At 48.2% G+C, this 21,575-nt stretch overlaps 1 long non-coding RNA gene across 3 annotated transcripts in view; it reads right to left on the bottom strand.

Annotated features, from left to right (window-relative positions):
- The window catches only part of LOC143856802 (uncharacterized), a 43,455-nt gene extending 23,530 nt beyond the window's left edge, over positions 1-19,925 (bottom strand). For all 3 annotated transcript variants that reach the window (XR_013238365.1, XR_013238364.1, XR_013238366.1), the window contains exon 1: positions 19,735-19,925. This is a non-coding gene — a long non-coding RNA (uncharacterized LOC143856802). The remainder of the gene's footprint in view (positions 1-19,734) is intronic.
- Between the last annotated feature and the right edge of the window lie 1,650 nt (positions 19,926-21,575).

The raw sequence follows: 21,575 nt of genomic DNA, 5'->3' as shown, positions 1-21,575 counted from the left end.
TTTGAACAAGGGTTAGAGTAATTAGTGCTTAATTAATGAATTAACTTTTAATCTACCCTAATTAAGCCTAAAATTTTTAATTGACCAATTCACCCCCCCTCTTGGATTGTAACACTTGTATTTCAAAGCCAGGTAAATTTCATTTTCTCTCAGAAATTCAAAATTCTTTTTCTTCTTCTGCTTCTTTTCTACTTTAATTTCTGCAACTACACCTAAGCTCCTATTATGTTTGCACTTATTTATTTTGGTTTTATTGAACTTATTTGGCGGTATTAGATTATTCTAGATGTGGGGAATGTCCACATCATCTAGACCTTCGCATGCACCACTCTACCCATATTTCTTTTTTTTAGCTTGTTTTCCCTAAAATGCCCTTATGTGTTTAAATGGTTCTCTTTGTTTTAAGGGCAAGGCGGTCTTTTCACCTCATATTAAGTGAAGCTAGCAAAGAGGGCCCAGTAAAATATATAAATATGAGTTATTGGGAGAGGAAACCCTAGTTTTGATAGAATTTGCGAGAGAACAAAAAAAGGAGCCGCCCGCCTCCCCTTCCTCCACGCCATGGGCATCCCCTCTCCCCTCTCGAGGTAGCCTCTTCTTCCCTACCTCATCTCTCTCTCTCTCTCTCTCTCTCTCTCTCTCTCTCTCTCTCTCTCTCTCTCTCTCTCTCTCTCTCAGACCTTTCTCTCTCGATCTCGCTGTCCTCCTCTCCTCGATCTCTCTCTCTCTCTCTTCTCTCGTTTCTCTCTTTCTCGCCCCCTCTTCCTATCTCTCTCTGTTTCTCCCTCTTTCTCGATCTTGCTACCTCTTTTCTCTCTCTTTCTCACTCAAACCCCCTCTTTTACCTTTCTCTCTCTCTTTATCTCGCACTCTCTCTTTCTCTTCCCTCTTGGTCTCTCTAATTCTATTTCTCCCTCTATTTCATACAATTTCTTGATTCTTATCTCGTCACCTTCCTCTCTTCTTGATTTCTTTCTCTTATTCTCTCCTCTCATACTCATTTCATCCCTTACTTGGAGGCACACTGTTGTCCGGTGTTTTGGCACGCGACCACAGGCTTCTTCCCCATTCTCTTGGTCTCTTTGCTAGCAAGATTCAAAGTGAAAAGACTTCTGCTTTTTTATGGTGATATTTTTCCTTGATTTCAGCCCTTTTAGGACCCCTTTTGCCTTTGGAAACCGTAGGAACCTTACCCATAAGTTACCCTAGCATATTTTGAGCCTTTTGTCATTTTCTAATAAATTTTCGGGCCCTAGATCTTTCTTTTATGTTATGGACAGCAATGAATCAGCGAAAAAATCAGTTATTTGTGCCTTAAAATCCTATCTTTAAGTCATTTATTTGATATGTTCATCAACTGCTTGAAGTATAAGTATTTATCATTGATGGTCCGTTGCTTACAGTTCATTTCATGCTTTATTTATGCTGAAATTTATCATTAAATGTTTCTCTATTTGTTTATGGGTTACGGATGGTTATATGGATATGAATATTTTGTCCCATTGAGCTCCTAACATCGTCGTAGTTATTCTCGAGCCTCTAGGTTTGCACCAGTAGTTTAGACATTACTTGAAGTAGTTAGGAGTATTGTAGCATTTGTATATATATATATATATATATATATATATATATATATATTATGGGGAAAGTGAGTATGAGCGGCCCTCATATAAGCTTATATGAGGTGACGGCTAGAAACACAGTGGGCCCACATTTTTTGGGTGATCCAAACCATTCATTTGATAGGCCATGACACAGATAGGGTGTGCCCAAAAAATCAGCTCTATCGGATCATCCCAACCGTTCGAACTGTGGAGGTGAAAATGTCGGGTATAAATTTGCCCAAAATTGCCCATTTTCACCTCCATAGTTTGAAGGGTTAGGATGATCCTATTAAGCTGATTTTTTGGGCACACCCTATCTATGTTAGGGCCTATCAAATGAATGGTTTGGATCACCCAAAATGTGGGCCCACCGTGTTTCTAGCCATCACCTCATATAAAGCTTATATGAGGGGCCGCTCATACTCACTTTTCCCATATATATTATATATATACATGTATATATATATATATATATAGAGAGAGAGAGAGAGAGGAAAGTGTTTCTAGTCAGTCGACTAGAGATCATTCTCTAGTCCGCCGACCAAAAACACATGGGTCCCCCTTTATTTGGGTGATGCAAAGCATTCATTTGATGGGCCCTGACATAGAGACGGTGTCCACAAAAAATTAGTTCCATAGGATCATCCCAACCCTATGATTTGTGGAGCTTAAAATGGACGGCTATAAACCGCCACAAATCTATCCTTTTTTTAGCTCCACAAATCAAAGGGTTAAGATGATCCTATGAAGGTGATTTTTTGTGGACACCCTATATATGATAAGGCCTATCAAATGAATGCTTTAGATCACCACAAAAAATGTGGGACCCATGTGTTTTTGGTTAGCGGACTAGAGTATGATCTCTAGTCGGCAGACTAGAGACACTTTCCTCATATATATATATATATATATATATATATATATATATATATATATATATATATATATATATATATATATAGAGAGAGAGAGAGAGAGAGAGGAAAGTGTTGGTGAGCTTAAGCTCACCAAACTTATGGTGAGCTTAAGCTCCCAATCACATTGGGGCCTACTTTGTTAGGATGATCCAAAGCATTCATTTGAAAGGCCCTTACATAGATGGGGTGTGTACCAAAAATCAGCTCCATAGGATCATCCTAACCCATCCATTTGTGGAGGTCAAAATGGACAGACATTATTTGTCCACAAATCTGCCCATTTTTGTCCTCCAGAAATGAAGGGGTTAGGATGATCCTATGGAGCTGATTTTTGGTACACACCCTATCTATGATATGGCCTTGCAAATGAATGGTTTGGATCACCACAGAAAATGTGGGACCCAAGCTCACCGAACTTATGGTGAGCTTAAGCACCCCAATCACATTGGGGCCTACTTTGTTAGGATGATCCAAAGCATTCATTTGAATTGCCCTTACATAGATGGGGTGTGTACCAAAAATCAGCTCCATAGGATCATCCTAACCCATCCATTTGTGGAGGTCAAAATGGACAGACATTATTTGTCCACAAATCTGCCCATTTTTGTCCTACACAAATGGAGGGGTTAGGATGATCCTATGGAGCTGATTTTTGGTACACACCCTATCTATGATAGGGCCTTGCAAATTAATGGTTTGGATCACCACAGAAAATGTGGGACCCATGTGATTGGGGCGCTTAAGCTCACCATAAGTTTGGTGAGCTTAAGCTCACCAACACTTTCCTCATATATATATATATATATATATATATATATATATATATATATATATATATATACACTAGTAAAAAACCCCGTGCGATGCACGGGCCGACAAAGAACTGTATGGACCACATCATAGGTTGATCCAAACCGTCCATGTGATAGAACACAACATAAATAGGTTGTGCCCGTAAAATCATTTCCATAGGCTGATCCTAGCCCTCCAATCTATAGAGGTTTCCACAATTGTTGTTCCTCTTAAGCTGCCCGGAATTCGTCAATATTTTTTCAAGGTGTTCGGAATTCGTAATATCATGTAATTACTACAAACTTTCCGTAATTTTGCATATAGAAAGGCTGCCAATGTTGACTTTCATGACACATTCATATTAAAAAAGTAGGGGGAAATAATAAATGACTTGTTTACCCTCACATAATTAGTTTGGACATACATATGGCAAGGGCATTAAACAGTAAAAAACCACCATGTTGATGTGTTAAATTGACAGAATTTTGAAATAAATCAGAAAAAATTTTCTTCACTTCTGCTATATATATATATATCATCTTACATGGGAGCCCCCTAAGGGAGACTCTCCATCCTTCACTCCTCTTCTTCTTCATCTCTTTCTAACCCTAATCTCATTTCTAACATTCCCAAAAATACCAATTAATTATAATAACATTATTTAACTAATGATATCAATTGTAAAGATTACACACATCACTTCTTAAAGGCAACCAATTCTAATAACATGGCTGGAAACATACAATGCAAACTCGAAAAATTACCAAGTCAACCAATGCTACTTTAAAATTCAACACCTGAAACATTATCAACAGCTTTCAAATGGTGTGAATGGAATCAAATTTTGAAGAACTCAAGAAATTTTTCCATCCATCAGAAGAAGAAAGACAAAGAAACCAATTCATTTTTTTCCAATTGAAGTGCAGAAAATAAAACACAATTTCACCACTTTTAAAGGCAAAGCTCTAATATATCAAACTAATCAAGCATTACACAAACTACTTGCCAAAAAGATCATACTTCAACAATGCAAGTCTGACCCATTAAATCTCAATTCATAGACAAAACAACAATTTTCCTAGTGAATATTAGGATTGCAACTTGGGCCCGAAATGTAACGTTGGCAAGTAGTAATGTTGACTTTATTCATAGTAACGTTGAATATTAGCATTACAATTTTCCTAGTGAATACGTAAAGTAACGTTGACTTTATTCGTATCAACCCGGCCCGAAAATACCCTGGGTCGGGTTTAGGGAAGATGGGGTTTACGTAGGGTCGGGTTTGAAAGAGGATAACCCGGCCCAGACGATACTTTACATTTTTGGGATTTTTATATTACATCATATATATTGTAGAAGAATAAAGTCAACGTTAGTTTACGTTTTGGGGATTTTTATATTGCATCATATATACTGTAGAAGAATAAAGTCGATTCTTTTTAGTTTGTTGTACCAAGGCTTTGATGTACCTAAACTGCCCTCCTAGCTTAGTTATAACGGAAGGTAGGGCCAAAACAACTAGGGGTACTGTGGTCATTTAATGGTTCACACTTACCTGTTGCAGACACCAAGAAAAGAAGTCATTTCCACATCAGGACAAAGCGGGAAGATCAATGTCATTATTAAACAATTTGAACTACTCTAAATTAATGTATTACCCCTCATCAATAATACAAATGTGCATGGAGAAAATGGTAGTATGGTCATTTAGAAAAGGGAATGCCATCAGTTCAATCTAGAATTGAATGACTACATTGGTGATAGGACACAAATACGGCGTCGTTCTCAGAAATCGCCACGTGTCGCCCATGCACGAGGAGAACCCAGCCATCATGAAGAAAGACGTTGGAAAATGATAAAGACCATGCAGACATAACACGCGTCGCCACCCAGGCCTCATCATCACAAACTATGGAAGGAGACGGCGGGCGAAGCCACGCGCGCCGGCAAGGCAGGGGACGGCCCAATCCTGCAAAGGAAGGCTTTCTCTCCATAATGATGAAAGGGGCCGCGCGCCTCCCTTTAAAAGGGAGGAAAAGGAAGAAGAACGGATCCCACTTTTTTCTAAAAAAGGGACTTCCCCCATTCTCAGCTCCGCCAGGACAACCGGGAAAAGAGGTGAGGCAACAACAGAGGAGGCTAGGAACTCAATCCTATTCTCCCTGCTAGTCCCCTCTGACCCACTCATTCACATACCCAGAAAAGAGACCGCGCGCTGGCCCTGGTAACCCTGATCGAAACCCCTTCCCCCTCTCGCTGTTCTTTATATTGATTGGCCGAAGGATCTGACTTGGGTGTCGAAGTGGTCGTCCGGGACCCACCCCAGACCCCCTGTCCCCCTTTGTTTGTGATTGCAGACCCCGCTGAGGCCTTCTACCGACCGCGCGATCGCAGACCCGGATCCAGACGCCATCATATTGGCGCCATCCGTGGGACTCGTCGAGTACTGAACGCTGCATGGCGATGAGAAACCACACCCAACAGCAGGAAACAGGGGTAATCACCAAGAGTCAGGCTCAGCCCGCGCAAACCAACAGCTCAAGCTCCCAAGAGCCCAACTCACCACTCTCGGGCCGACACGAGCCCTCCTCTAGCGCACCGCAGATGGTCCCCACCATGGAAATGTTCAACGAACTCCGCCGGGAACTACTCCAACGCTTGCCTCCTCCGGTCCCGGAGAGGCCCCAGACAACGCAGAACCAGACAGAAGCCTACGACAAAGGCAACGAGGAACAGCTAGGGGAGCGTCATTCCCGGCGAAAGCGAGCACCGACTCGCCGAACGTCGTCCCCATCAGCAAATAGCCCTTTGCCCCCCGCAGCTAGGGGACGCCAGCGAGACAGCGAGAAGCAGGCTACACTAAGCCGCGCTCCCCCTATCCAAGCTGCCCGTCTCCAGGAACCGCCCCTAGCTCGGGCGGAAGAAGTGGCAACCTCGGCACAACCGCCCAACGTGGATCCAATAGCCGACCTACAGAGGCAGATTCGAGAGGTAAAACTAGAAATGAAGAAACCCTACGCCCATGGCATCCTCGACGAATGGGAAAGGGAAACGGCATCCCCATTCACCGCGGAAGTCTTAAGACCCCTGGCATAGATCTCTCCCGTTTCGGTCTGTACGACGAAAGCACTGACCCCTTCGAGTTCCTCCAAACCTTCAAAAGGGTAATGACGCTCCGAGGCGCGTCGGACAAATTCATGTGTAGAGCCTTCGCATCTCTGTTAAGAAAGACCGCTAACGACTGGTACATGAGATTGGAGCCCGACTCCATCGCATCCTTCCATGAGTTCGGGAGAAAGATCAGCGCAAGATTCGCCAACAACCGCCTCTGCCATGATCCAGCGGACGCCCTCTTAGCCCTCCGGCAAGGGAGAAACGAGACCCTAAGATACTTCATGTTAAAATTCAACGCCAAATTGGCCCAACTTTCTAACATGGACGTCCAAATAACGGTCGCCACACTAAAACATGCCACCACCGATCCAAATCTCAAGCTGCATCTCACCCTCACGCCGCCTCGAGGCCTACAGGAACTTGAATCCAAGGCTGACAAGTTCGTACGGGCAGAGGAAGCCTGCACCCGAGAGCGGAACCAGCCCGGCCCCGATGAAAGAAAAAACAACGACGGCCGAAGGATCCCGAGGCCGAGGGCCGAGGAGAAACAGGCAAGCCGGAACCCCATCCCCGTCTTCGAAAGACTAGGAAGCGCCCCGCTAAAGGTTCCCCTCTCCCATGTCCTGCTAGCCATCAGAGATCAGGGTCTCCTGACCCCCCCCCCCCCCAAGCGAATGGCCACGGACCAAAGAAGCGGTCCGCCAAAAAATTCTGCGAATTCCACGGGGATCACGGCCACGAAACTGACCATTGGCGAAAGTTCGCGCGCGGTCCAGCATCCACCCGACGAGCCCGGAAACAGGCGTCGGTCACCCGATAGGCGCCGGTCCAGCGGCCGCCGCTGATCCACTAGCCGGCACCGATCCCCGAGCAGGCATCGCTCCAGAAGCAGACATCGATCCCGCAGCAGGCACGGCGCACACCGCCATCAACGCCCCCGGAAGGACGAGCCCCCCGAACAACCACAGGCCCACGAACAGCCACCTACCATCATAGGAAAAATCAATATCATCGCGGGAGGACTGGCAATGGGAGGGCCGACAACGGCCGGTCGACGGGCCTATGCAGAGCGGGTGTCCTCCATGGATATGCCCTCCAAAAAGGCCCGAACGGATCGGCCCCGACAAGACCAGATCATTACTTTTTCCAACGAAGACCTCGACGGGCTGCAGGTCCCGCACAACGACGCACTAGTCGTCAGACTAGTCGTCGCCAACTTCGACATAGGAAAAATTCTGGTCGACACAGGAAGCTCCGTCAACGTATTGCACCTCGGAACTTTTGAAGAGATGAAACTAGGTAAAGAGAGGCTGGGACCCGCAGAGTACTCCATCTACGGGTTCTCCGGTGGTCCATACGGGTCGACGGCAAGATCGATTTACTCGTAACTTTTGGGACGTACCCCCTCCAAAAAACCATTCTGACCACCTTCATGGTCGTAGATATACCATTCACTTACAGCGCCATCATTGGGCGCCCCGCTCTAAGAGATTTGGGGGCAGTGGTCTCCACCCCCCACCTCAAGATGAAATTCCCCACCCCAACCGGAGTGGGGGAGGTCCGGGGACAGCAGATGATAGCACGTCAGTGCTACGCAGCGAGCCTAAGAGGAACCAATGCTCCGGCCGAAAACTTCACAATCGGTAGTGAAGACCCCCGGCAGCGGGCCCGGACAATTAGAGGAGAACCCACCGAGGAGCTAGACTCCATCCCAATAGCCGAAGACCGGCCGGAGAGACAAGTCCGGATAAGTTCTCTACTGAAAGGCCCCCTACGAAACCAGATAATCGCCTTCCTCAGAGCAAACAAAGACATGTTCGCATGGTCCGCAAAGGACATGCCCGGAATCCCCGAGGAATTGGCCGTTCACAAGTTAAACGTGAACCCAGCCCTTAAACCCGTCCGGCAAAAAAAGAGGAACTTCGCGAGAGAACGTCAAACCCATATAAAGGCCGAAGTAGAGAAGCTGCTACAAGCTGGGTTCATCAGAGAAATCTGGGTACCCTGAGTGGCTGTCTAACGTCGTCATGGTCAAAAAAGCTGGTGGAGGCTGGCGGGCCTGCATAGACTTCACGGACCTAAACCGGGCCTGCCCAAAGGACCCCTACCCCCTCCCGCGCATAGACCAACTCATCGACGCCACATCCGAACACGAACTCCTCACCTTCTTGGATGCGTTCTCGGGCTACAATCAGGTGAAAATGCACGAGCCAGACATCCCAAAAACAGCGTTCATTACCGATCAGGGGGTCTACTGTTACACCGTTATGCCATTCGGGCTCAAAAACGCGGGCGCCACCTACCAGCGGCTCGTAAATAAGCTATTCCGGGCGCAAATCGGAAGGAACGTAGAAGTATATGTAGACGACATGCTAGTAAAAAGCCTGGAAGCCTCCAAGCACATCTCCGACCTTCGGGAAACTTTCGACACTCTGCGGCGAGCCCGGATGAAGCTGAACCCCACCAAATGCGCCTTCGGGGTAACTTCCGGAAAGTTCTTAGGGTTCATGGTTAGCCAGAGAGGGATCGAGGCCAACCCTGAAAAGATCCAGGCCATCCTAGACATGGAGCCCCCGACAACAGCGGTAGAAGTACAAAGGCTTGCAGGTCGAATCACGCCCCTCGGCCGATTCATGCCAAAGTCAGCGGAGAAATGCCAACCCTTCTTCAAACAACTGAAAAATATACAAGAATTCGAATGGACCCCGGCTTGCCAAGAAGCATTTGATGCCCTAAAGCAATACCTCCAGACACCACCCGTACTCGCCAAACCTGAGCCGGGGGAGGAACTATATCTGTACCTGGCCATCAGCCCCACGGCGGTGAGTGCGGTATTAGCCAAGCAAAGCGACAAGAGGGAACATCCGGTGTACTACGTGAGCAAGACTCTCCATGGTGCAGAGGTCCGGTACCTAAACATAGAGAAGTTCACCCTCGCAGTCGTCTGCGCAGCTCGGAAGCTCCGCCCCTACTTCCAGGCCCACCCCATTGTACTGCTAACCGACCAACCCCTGAGGAAAATTCTCCAAAAGCCAGAGACCTCAGGCAGGATGGTAAGTTGGGCCGTCGAGTTGGGAGAATTCGACATACAAGTCCGCCCGAGGCCAGCTATCAAATCCCAAGCCCTCGCCGACTTCATAGTGGAATCCACGGCCCTGGCCGCAGATCCAGCAACACCGGAGAGTGGCGAGGGCCCCACCAAGCAGACGGCTCGCAAAGACGTTTCGCCAAGCTCAGCAGAACCGAGCGACGAGACCCATTGGACCCTGCACGTTGACGGCTCAGCAGGCAAACAGGGCACGGGGCGAGAGTGGTCCTCCGCGGCCCCGAAGGATTCACACTGGAATACGCTCTCAGGCTAGACTTCAAAGCCTCCAACAACGAGGCCGAATACGAAGCCTTGCTAGCAGGACTAAGCCTAGCCGCAGAGCTCAGTGCGGAAAAGCTAAAAGTCCACAGCGACTCCCAGCTCGTCGTCAACCAGGTGAACGGAACATACGAAGTCAAAGGCTTCAGAATGAAGAGATACCTCCAGAAGGTAAAAGAAAAACTGCAAAGAATGGGAGAGGTAGAAATCCTCCAGGTACCGCGAGACATGAACAATCAAGCGGATGCATTGTCAAAAATGGCCGCCGAAGAGACCCATGACTTCGGCACCGTGCTCACAGAAATCCTGCCCCACCCCAGCATCGACGAAGTGCAAGTTTTGAAGATTCCACCTGGACCAAACTGGATGGACCCCATCATGCGATACCTGAAAGACGGGGTACTGCCCGCGGACAAGCTAGAAGCCCGGCGCCTAACCGCAAGAGCCGCCCACTACGTGATCCACGGGCCCAGGCTCTACAAACGGTCATACACTTGGCCATACCTCCGATGCCTGGTACCCTCTGAATCGGAGTACGTGCTACGAGAAGTACATGAAGGGATCTGCGGAGATCACGGAGGCGGCAGGACTCTGGCTCAGAAAATCGTGAGGCACGGTTACTTCTGGACTACGATCCTCAGGGACGCCAAGGAGTTCGTCAAAAAATGCAGCCCTTGCCAAAGGTACGCGACCACCCCCCGTCAACCGGCCACGCCATACACCGCGATGGCAGGGCCCCTGCCTTTCGCCATGTGGGGCATGGATCTACTCAGGCCTTTCCCAAAAGCCTCCGGGGGGCGTACAATGCTGTATGTCGCCATCGACTACTTCACCAAATGGGTCGAGGTTAAAGCCGTAGCAAAGCCCAATTCAAAAGCGACAGAGAACTTCTTTTACCACGACGTGGTCTGCCGTTTCGGCATCCCAAAGACACTCGTAACAGACAACGGTCCCCAGTTCGCAAGTGCTGAATTCGGTAGATTCTGCGATAGCCTAAACATCAAGCACCGTTTCGCCTCCATGGCACACCCGCAGGCCAACGGGCAGGTGGAGGTAACTAACAGAATCTTGCTTCAGAGCCTCAAGAAGCGATTGGGAGAAGCCGGGAAAAACTGGGTAGAGGCACTCCCTAGCGTCCTCTGGGCCTATCGGACGACGCCGCGGACCACAACTGGAGAATCCCCTTTTAGCTTGACCTTTGGAACCGAAGCGGTCATTCCACTAGAAATCGGCCTCTCCAGCTTCCGCACGGAGAATTATGACGAAAAGGGAAACTCTGAACTCTTACGGAATACCCTCGACCTCATACTCGAAAAAAGAGAACAGGCCCTCATCTGAACCGCCTCCTACCAGCAGAGGGTGGCACGGTACTACAACGCCCGAGTAAAAAAATGCTCGGTAAAACCCGGAGACCTGGTACTACGACGGGCGGAGGTATCCGACCCTCGCAATGCCGGGAAGCTCGCGCCCAAATGGGAAAGACCATACAGGGTCGTTCGAGCACTCCGCCCCGGGGCCTACCAGCTAGAACGCCTCGACGGGACTCCAGTCCCTCGCAGTTGGAGCATGGACAACCTCCGAAAGTTTTACCAGTAAGAAGGTAGGGTAGGTCCCATGTTTTCCTTTAAAAATATGATGTGTTTTGTTTGTCTCCTTTTTGTGTTTAGAAGCAAAGATGTATTTTCCTCCTTAACAAATCAATGGAATAGCGTTTCTATCTGAGCCATACGCATCTCCACTTTCCGGCCCGTGATAAATAAGGGACCCGAAAGAAGACAGGGAGTGAGACAGAGGTATCACCAGGGCCGCCCCCCCCCCCCACCCCCCTCCCCCAAAGATACCCTAAAACGCTCCCCATGAAAAACAGGGAGTGAGACAGAGGTAGCATCGGGGCCGATTCCCCCGAGAATACCCTAAAACGCTCCCCATGAAAAAAAGACCTCCCCTTTAAGGGCAGGCGGGACCCATTAACCCCGAACTGATCACTCGAGGGGAAGATAGTCCTTCCACAAAAAGACGCCCTACGGGGTGCGCCCAAAGAGCAAAAGCACAAAGAGCTCGCAGCACATCATATATAAAAAGAAAGATAGTTCAAATGTTATTACAGACCAAATGCGCCAATAAGACCAAAAAAAAAAAGGAAGAGCAAAATTCCTAAGGCATCCAAACGTTACTGAGCCCCCTCAGAAGTCTCGGCAACTACACGATCTACCGAGGCAGCCACCCCGTCCTCAGCCGACTCTACTACTTCCGCCGGTACCGGCAAAGGATCGACCTCAGACTCGTGCATCAGCTTGTTGAGAGGGAAGGAAGGATCGACCTCTTGAACGCGCCGCCGGCATTCAGCAAAAGCATCGATCTCAACGTCCACACTGAACGCGGCCGCAGCCTTAAGGAACTCCACTGAGTCACGCCATTCCTCCCGCGCCTCCGCCAGTTCCCGGGCATCCATTCGTCGAGCCACCGCCAATTTGTCCGCCGCACGACTTCTCCCCTCCATGGTTGTCCGGAGGTCGTCCCGAAGTCGAGCGACAGTATCATCAAGGGTCGCCTTCTCTGCCCGGGCTTTGTCCAAGTCCTCGCTCAGCTGCCGGACTCGCTCCTCAAAAGTACCTATCTCAGCCTCATCCTCGAGCAGGCACTGCACCATCCTCCTGGCATAGCTTTGGGACTACAAAAGCAAGCCATCAGAAAATTTTCAACGCACAGTCTCAAAAACAACAAAGAGAGAAAATACAATAAAAAAAACCGGCCACCCGGTACTTACGCAAGATGTTGATTGAAAATACTGAGCCCCCAGGGCCCTACGACCGAAGCCCTCCAACTCAGTCTCGTCGCCAGGGAGAGCAGTGGTCACTCCTAGCTCCACCCCAACCCGGGGATTCACGAGAACGCTGTCATCAACGCCAATCTTCCAGTCGGGTTTAAACAGCTCCCCTCGCACCTGGAAGCTCTGCGGCGGAAGCTCCACCCGCTCCAAAAGAAGCTTGGTCATGACCGCACCTTCCATCCGGCTTGGCGCGTCCTCCAAAAAGGCATAGGGATGCGCCGCCCGACTAGCTTCCCCCTGTCGAGCGCCACGAGGGACAGCCCTCTTAGCAGAAGGCTCCGACTCCGGAGGAGAAGACCTAGCCGCCCCCTTTTCTCCGACCACTCGACCAGAGGGTCTGGAAGGCACGGATGTCGGAAGCCTCGCTTGCGACCGGCCCAGCCTAGCCGCGGCCATAAAGTCAGAAGGGATCTTCTTGCGGCTCACCAGACTCTTCGTCGCCGCCGCAACCTCCTTTCCCTTACCAGCATCACCAGAAGAAGACATGCCTCCTGCCAAAGACGGGTGAACAATAACCGCTCAGAACAAAGGGGAACAGCAACAACAACAAAAAACACAACAACAAAGGGGAGGGGGGGCTCACCGCGATGGCTGGCGGAACTCTCCCACGTTCCCTCACCCATACAGCGGGCCCTCCTCTCCACAGCTCCCAGCAAGCCAAGCCACTTCAGGCCCCTTTCCCATCTAAACTCGGAAACGTCAATAGCCTCCCCAGAGGCGAGCTTCCCCAAGTCAAACTTACTGTAATCAGACTCGTCGGGGAGGGACTTCTTTCGCCACTCAACGGAGCGCCTCCAAGAGCGAGGAAAATCCCAGCCAGCGTCCGATGGAGGGGTGATGAACACATACTCCTCCTTCCACTTTTTGATGGAAGAAGGCAAGTTCGCCGCGATCTTCACCTGAGGACGCTGGGTCAGATATAACCAGCTGTCCTCCCCCTTCACCAACGGGCTAAGGGCAACGTAGGCCCGGAGCAGCGGAAGGGTAGGCTGAACCTTGTGAAGACCCGCCTTGGCCACAAAGGCCAAGAGAGTGCACCAACTATTAGGCGCCAGCTGGGAGGGGGCCACCCGATAAAACTCAAGGGCCTCTACTATAATGCCCAAAAGCGGGAACCTAACCCCCGCCCGGAAAGCCTCCACGTAGAAAGCTACCTCCTCCTCCGTGGCACCCTCGCACACCCCTTCCCTAAAAGAGGGAACCCTAATCCCGTATTCATCAGGAATGTGAAACTTCCTCCTAATCTTCTCCGCCGCCCCTTCTCCCAAAGTGTTCCTGAAACACGTTACCCGACCGGGACGAATAACGGCATCAGACCGAATGTCCCTAATCTCCGCCTCACGAGCAGAAGAAACCCGAGCGGGAGATTCCGAAGGAGCAACCCCCACCGAGGACCCACAAGCCCCGGAGCTATCTCTCAGCTCCGTAAGCTGCTGTACATCTTGAGAGACTCCGCCTCCACCCTCCACGAACAGCCGCCTCCTTTTTCTTGGCAGAACCCTCTCTACTACTTCCACCGACTCAGAAGAGGGACTCTGAGGAACAGTCGCGACAGACATCGTAAAACTATCAAATGTCGAATGAAATAAAAGATGCAATACGCACGATAATCGCCGCGGAGGAAAACCCGTTTCACCCGAGGAAGACGAAGAAATAAGATATAGAAAGAAATCCCCAAAAGACTCTAAAAAGGACTAGGGTTTCGACACGCGTCGATTGATCTCCCTTCCTTTCTAATCCGATGGGACACGCACACGTGGCGCCGATTGGGAAACCCAAGGGAACCGCCAAAAGTCGAAGCGCCATACCGAAAAGACGTCGCTACCCCTACTGCTAAGTGACTTCCCCAACAAGCCATCCCTAAAAACCCTCACCACGTACGATGGTAAAGCCTCGGAACCCTCCACAAGGGCCCGGCGTACAAATCCACAAGATGGAAAAGGCCACGTCCACTGGTAAAAGGCTCGGAACCCGTCACAAGGGTCCGGCATACAAATCCGCAAGATGGAAAAGGCCATGTGCGATGGTAAAAGCCTCGGAACCCTTCACAAGGGTCCAGCATACAAATCCGCAAGATGGAAAAGGCCACGTGCGATGGTAAAAGCCTCGGAACCCTTCACAAGGGCCCGGCATACGAATCCATAAGATAGAAAATACAGCATACGGCAATACCACCAAACAAAAGATATGTCAAGCACAGCGAAAGAAAAGCGAACGCAAGATACAAGTCATAAACCAAAAAAAGAGCCATTCATAAACTACTTCCTTCTGGCCCACGAGCCTACAAAAGGCGGGAGTAAAAACAAAAAGGCACGCAGGTCTGGGCCCCCAAGGACCCAACAAAATGAGGCCTCCTCCAAAACCCTGCTCTTCCCGCCACCACCAGCTCAGAGCGACTGGCCGCTAAAAGAGTTCTCCGCATCAGAGAGCTCCTTATCACTCTGCTCCCCCTCCGAAGAACTCCCCCAACGGCGATTCTCAGCAAATCGGGCCTGGTCATTTAGCCAACGCACCCGATTCATCAGCAAATCATTCTCCGCCCACAAGGCCGCAATCTCCCGATCCATGTCAATCATCCGGCTGCAAACCGCCATTTCCCTACGATGGACGTGGGAGAAGAACGACCGGTGGCAATGAATAAAAGCTTCATGGGACTCCCTCTCGTAAAGTGGAGGAAGGGGAGAGCGCAGGGAAAACCCTGGAGGCGGGTTCCTCTCAGGAATCGTTTGCCGGGGCCCCAACCCGTCGGGGTTAGTCTCAGGACTACTGGGAGGACTCCCCTCAGTAGCAACTCTCCCCCCACCACTAATAGAGAGATCCTGGAAAGACGACGACATCTACGACGAGCCCGAAAATAGACCGAAAGAAAGCGAAAGAAGGGAAACGAAACGAAAGGGTAATCTGCATACAAAGCAGAAGGACTCGCTCCTTATAAACCCTGTGAAAGACCCATGAACAGGAATTCGAAGCAACTCGCCTACACGTATCGGATGCCCATTTGACGGCCAACCGGCACCACATAATGACACCACGATTCCTCGGGAAGAAGCCGCCGGATGAAACGGCACGCCTTCCCGCACCCCAAGATTCCCATAAATGCTTTCATCACAATATTCCTTAACCAGGTAAACAAGCCTGCCCCCCCTCGGGCCTATCAAGGGACCAAAGGTAGCATTATGACGAGACATAAAAAACGGCGCCGCTTTCAGTTACCGCCGCATGTCACCCGTACACTCGTGCAACCAAACCTCACCACCTCGAAGCACCCCCGACTCTTCCCCACCAAAGGAGAGAGAGGGGCCCGGAGGCAGGAGGGCAAGCAGAAGGGGCCCGACCCCCAATCCCCCCAAAAGAAAAACGCGCGACCAGGACCGGGGCCCCGTCACGAGGCCGCGACCCACGAGCGCGGCTGGCAAAGGGAATTAGAAGCGCCAGAGCAGGTTCGAAATCCCCCGCAGGCCCGGACTGACCGTCACAGGTCCTCACAACCAAGATAATTCATATCAAACAGATGGGAAAAACAACACAGAGAGGCGCAGCGCGAATTCATAAAGATTACCCATTCACATCATCCTGGCCCACAGGCCTACAAAAAGAAAGGAAAACAAGAAACAAAGCGCAGGACACGCAGGCCCCAAAATCCCCAACAGGAAAAAGGAAAGGCACGCAGAAAGACAGGAGAAGTCGGAGGCTAATCAGACGAAGACTCCTCTCCCGAAGGGTTCCCCTCCTCTTCCCAGGAGTTCTCCAGTAGGGGTCAACCTCATATTCAAACAGCTGCTCATTAAGAAGGTCAACCTTTTTCTGTAGAGCATCGTTCTCCCGCTTTAAGACCTCGATCTCCTTGCCCATCTTCAAAATGCGGCCACGTAATTCCGTTTCCTGGTGATAGGCTCGGGAGAAAAAAGACCACTCCCTGGCGACACGGAAACGAGACGACTTGTCGTCCTTGGGCAAGGAGGAAAGGCGAAGGGGGGGGGGAAGCCGGAGGAAGAACCCGGGTTCCTCCTAGCCTTCTTCAGACGAGCCGCAAGATCCTCCCTCGCATCGGAAGACAAGTCGGGGTCACTCGACGATTCCTGGAAGAGGCGGGCCTTGCCCCTAACTCGCGAAGGAAAACCAGACATGTTGTTGAAGAAGGCACGAAAGGACACCTACTGCAAAGCGCCAGGGTAATCCCCCTTTTAAACTCAAGAAGGGAATCCTGGTGCCTCGAAACAAGGCAACCCATCTAACGACGCTACCGTTGCCCGGGGACGGCCGCCGGATAGAACGGCACGCCTCCTCGTACCCCGAAGTCCTCGTAAATGCCCTTATCATGGTGTCGCTCGAACAAAACGTTATTCCCTTGGCCCATTCAATGGACCAAAGGAGTAAGGGGGAGTTATGATAGGACACAAATACGGCGTCGTTCTCAGAAATCGCCACGTGTCGCCCATGCACGAGGAGAACCCAGCCATCATGAAGAAAGACGTTGGAAAATGATAAAGACCATGCAGACATAACACGCGTCGCCACCCAGGCCTCATCATCACAAACTATGGAAGGAGACGGCCGGCGAAGCCACGCGCGCCGGCAAGGCAGGGGACGACCAAATCCTGCAAAGGAAGGCTTTCTCTCCATAATGATGAAAGGGGCCACGCGCCTCCCTTTAAAAGGGAGGAAAAGGAAGAAGAACGGATCCCACTTTTTCTAAAAAAGGGACTTCCCCCATTCTCAGCTCCGCCAGGACAACCGGAAAAAGAGGCGAGGCAACAACAGAGGAGGCTAGGAACTCAATCCTATTCTCCCTGCTAGTCCCCTCCGACCCACTCATTCACATACCCAGAAAAGAGACCACGCGCTGGCCCTGGTAACCCTGATCGAAACCCCTTCCTCCTCTCGCTGTTCTTTATATTGATTGGTCGAAGGATCTGACTTGGGTGTCGAAGTGGTCGTCCGGGACCCACCCCGGACCCCATGACCCCCTTTGTTTGTGATTGCAGACCCCGCGGAGGCCCTCTACCGACCGCGCGATCGAAGACCCGGATCCAGACGCCATCAATTGGTAAATCAGTGAGTTTTAAAACTCGATGGCTACTACCGCACAGTTTTCCCTACCTTCGGTTGATCAAAACCATATATTCATAAGCCTTGCTTTGGATCCCTTACGGTGGAAAAATTCAGTCAATCATCCAACTGTATTGTCAAATAATGTGTCTTTTTTCCTGCTGAACATGAATGATCACAAACTACATATCACTGATTAACCACGTTCAATCAAAAGCAGACTATTGGATTTTAGGATCAGCATGATTTTGGTTCATAGGATCTTTAGTTTTAGTTAGATAAAAAATCAACATATAATTTCGATGAAAAAATATTAAAAGAAAAACTGACCCGGCCCGACCCGACTCTACCCGAGATAATTTCTCGCGTAGGGTAGGCCCTTGAAAAACCCGACCCGAGTTGCAACACTAGAATTGATCTTCTTTGATTTGCTGCTTGATATTCGCTAGGGTTGCAACTCGGGTCAGGCGGGTCGGATTTTTCAGAACCCTACCTACCCGAGCAATTATCACGAGTCAGGTTGGGTCGAGTTTTGTTTTTAGGAAAACCCAAGATTCATAAACCCTATGCGAGATAGTTTCTCGGGTCGGGGTTTTTTTATATTTTCGCATCAAAATTATAGGTTGATTTTTTATCTAACTTAAACTAAAGATCCTATGAACCAAAGTCATGCCGATCCTAAAATCGAATAGTGTGCTTTTGATTGAACGTAGTTCATTGGTGATTGGTAATGATCGTCCATGTTCAACAACAAAAATGACACATTATTTGACAATACAGTCGGATGATTGACTTATTTTTTCCACCATAAGGGATGCAAAGCAAGGCTTATGAATATATGGTTTTGAATTGATCAACCGAAGATAGGGCCCACCGTGCCATAGTGGCCATCGAGTTCTAAAACTCACTGATTTACCAATGTAGTGATTCACTTCTAGATTGAACTGATGGCATTCTCTTTTCTAAATGACCATATTACCATTTTCTCCATGCACATTTGTATTATTGTATGAGTGGTACTACAATAATTTAGAGTAGATCAAATTATTTAATAATGACATTGATCTCCCCGCTTTGTCCTCACATGGGAATGACTTCTTTTCTTGGTATCTACAGCAGGTGAGTGTGAACCATTAAATGACCATAGTACCCCTAGTTGTTTTGGCACTACCTTCCTTTATAACTAAGCTAGGAAGGCTTTTTAGGTATATGAAAGCCTTAGTACAACAAAACTAAAAAGAATCGACTTTATTCTTCTACAGTATATATGATGTAATATAAAAATCCTAAAAACGTAAAGTAACGTCAACTTCATTCTTCTACAGTATATACGATGCAATATAAAAATCCCAAAAAAGTAAAGTAATGTCGGGTCGGGTTTTCCTCTTTCAAACCCGACCCTACCCAAAACCATCTTCCCTAAACCCGATCCAGGGTATTTTCGGGCCGGGTTGATGCGTTGATTCAAATTTCTAACAAATATCAAATATGAAAAAATGAATCTTTTTCACAAAACATATTACTGAACACCGTCCAACGATGCACATCTAGTACCTAGTTATTTTTTCTATGAATGACCTAAATTTCACATACATTCTTTCTTATTTGATAAACTTGTCAAATTGAGTGGATTAAACAACTCAAAAAAATAGGCAATCTCTCGTAGACATTTAATCAAACATGAGAGATGCTGACTCAAATTCGAGCCAACAATAAAATAAAAAACTGAAAAAAGAGGAGACAGAATCAAAGACTTTTAAGAGTTCTCTGAACAAAATTAAGGGAATCAAAGATTAAACAGAAGCAATGTATTAAAGAGAAAAACAAACATATAAACATGACTCTGTGTTGTGTTAATAAGCCCAGAAACAATCATGGATATGTGCTTTCTATGTTAATAGACCAAGAAAATGTCCCATAAAACTTACAAGAAACCCAAAGAGCAAGAAAAATAGGGTATGATTTTTGCCGCGAAGAAACCCATAAAAATGCCCCAAGAACTAATGAAAAAAGAGGTATGAATAAGTAGAAGGGAAGAAACAGAGAGAGGAAATGCGGTACCCTGCACGGAGAGATCTGAGCAATAGAGAGGTTTGTTGGATTCAGATGGAGATCTATATAACTGAGAGAGAGAGAGAGAGAGAGAGAGAGAGAGAGAGAGAGAGAGAGAGAGTTCACGTTTTTGCAGGGAGGGGAATTTTTTTGAGTTTTGAATCTTTTTACTTGCCGGGAGCAGGTTCTTTCCTTTTCATAGCGGGGGGCGAAAGTGGAAAATTGGAGGTAAATAAAAAGAGATTTTATATGGTGAGTAAGAGTGAAGTCCAATACTTTTTTGGAAGGTACAATGGCGCCCACTTCACAGGATGATCTAAACTGTTGATCTTTTGGGCCACCATATAACATGCAGTTCGGTTGTGGCTCAACAGATGAACGGTTTAGATCATCCTGTGAAGTAGGCCCATTGCCCTTCTCACCATATAAAATCTTAGGGTGCTTCTGTCAGCATTAGTACAGGTATGATCGGATGGATTACTAAATCTAATGGTTGGATCAGTTGCATGGTTGAGATCCAATCTCCCTTTGTGCCTTTTTTAACACCGAAGCATCATTTACTAACGTTTAATAACAGTATTAAATTTAACGAGTGTTTCTGAATTCTAACCGGATATTGTATTTGCTACTGATTGAATGGTGATATAATTTTGGTTTATAGATGTTTAAAGTGTTTCATCATTTATTGTCTTAGCTGGGCTACATGCGTGTACGTACAGGTTTAAGTTTTCCACTTGAATCACTTGCTCATGGAGAGTGAACCTTCTTTCATTTTTAAATCATTTTCTTCATCTCAGTTCCACTAGAGATGCAGCTAGTTGCAGAGTGAACCTTCTTTCATTTTTAAATCATGTTCTTGATCTCAGTTACACTAGAGATGCAGCTAGTATGCAAACTGAACTAAAGATTGAACTGATGGAAAGATAGGCATGTTTGAATGTAGGGGTCTTGGAGGAAAATTGTTACGGTCCTGAGTGGGGGCCTGCCTAGGCATGGACTAGGTAGGACCAGCCTGGTATAGGACAGATTTAAAGGGCCCCGCACTACGTGTTCCATAAGCTCTTGGCATATTGGTAAGGTGCTTGACATTTGGTAACAGAGTAACCACCATATCCCGTGTTTGAGTCACAGAAGAGGCGACCTGTGGAGAGGACTACCAAGAAAGGACGACTTGGAAAAAAGTCAGAGTGAAGCGGCCATAGTGAAGTTGCCATTGAGTGTGTCGCCACGAAAGAGGCAACCTTTGAAAAAGGTACCTGGAAAAAGCCAGAGTGAAAGCCATCACAGAGTGAGCAGCCGAGGACAGCAGGTGCGGAAGGGTGGTGGAATGTTAGGCACACCTAGGTAAGGGACTAGGTGGGACCCTGAGAATGCAACGATAGGCCCAAGTATGATGGTGGCAACCCAAGAGGGAAGATGAATTGGGTGTCTAAAAAACTTTTACCCTTTCTAAAACAACTAACCAATTTTAGCCCAAGTTGAAGTAGAAAATCAATTCACAAATTAAACCAAGAAAGATGAATCTAAGTGCAAGAAATATAGAGAGAGAGTAAGAAGAAGTGCACCAAAGATTTAAAGTGGTTTGGTCCTCAAACCCACGAGGCCAGTCCACTCCACCAACAAAATAAGTTGATGGCTTCACTATTGGATATTCTTAACTTCGGCGAAGATCGGTGCCAAAAATACAACCAACCGCTTTAACTTTGGTGGCGATCCCCACCATGCAGAGAAGCCTATGCATCTGCGAACACTCGCCTAATTACGATCTTTGATGAAGAAAGAATGAAAGCTTAAATCCCTTTCAAAGGGTTACAATCTTGATGTAGAAGTATAATGAAAGCCCCTAATCC

This window comes from Tasmannia lanceolata, unplaced genomic scaffold, assembly GCF_043159265.1.
Source record: "Tasmannia lanceolata isolate RefF3 unplaced genomic scaffold, GAP_Taslan_0.1 ptg000023l, whole genome shotgun sequence".
In the NCBI taxonomy this organism is placed as follows: domain Eukaryota; kingdom Viridiplantae; phylum Streptophyta; class Magnoliopsida; order Canellales; family Winteraceae; genus Tasmannia; species Tasmannia lanceolata.
This window is presented reverse-complemented; position numbering and strand designations above follow the sequence as displayed.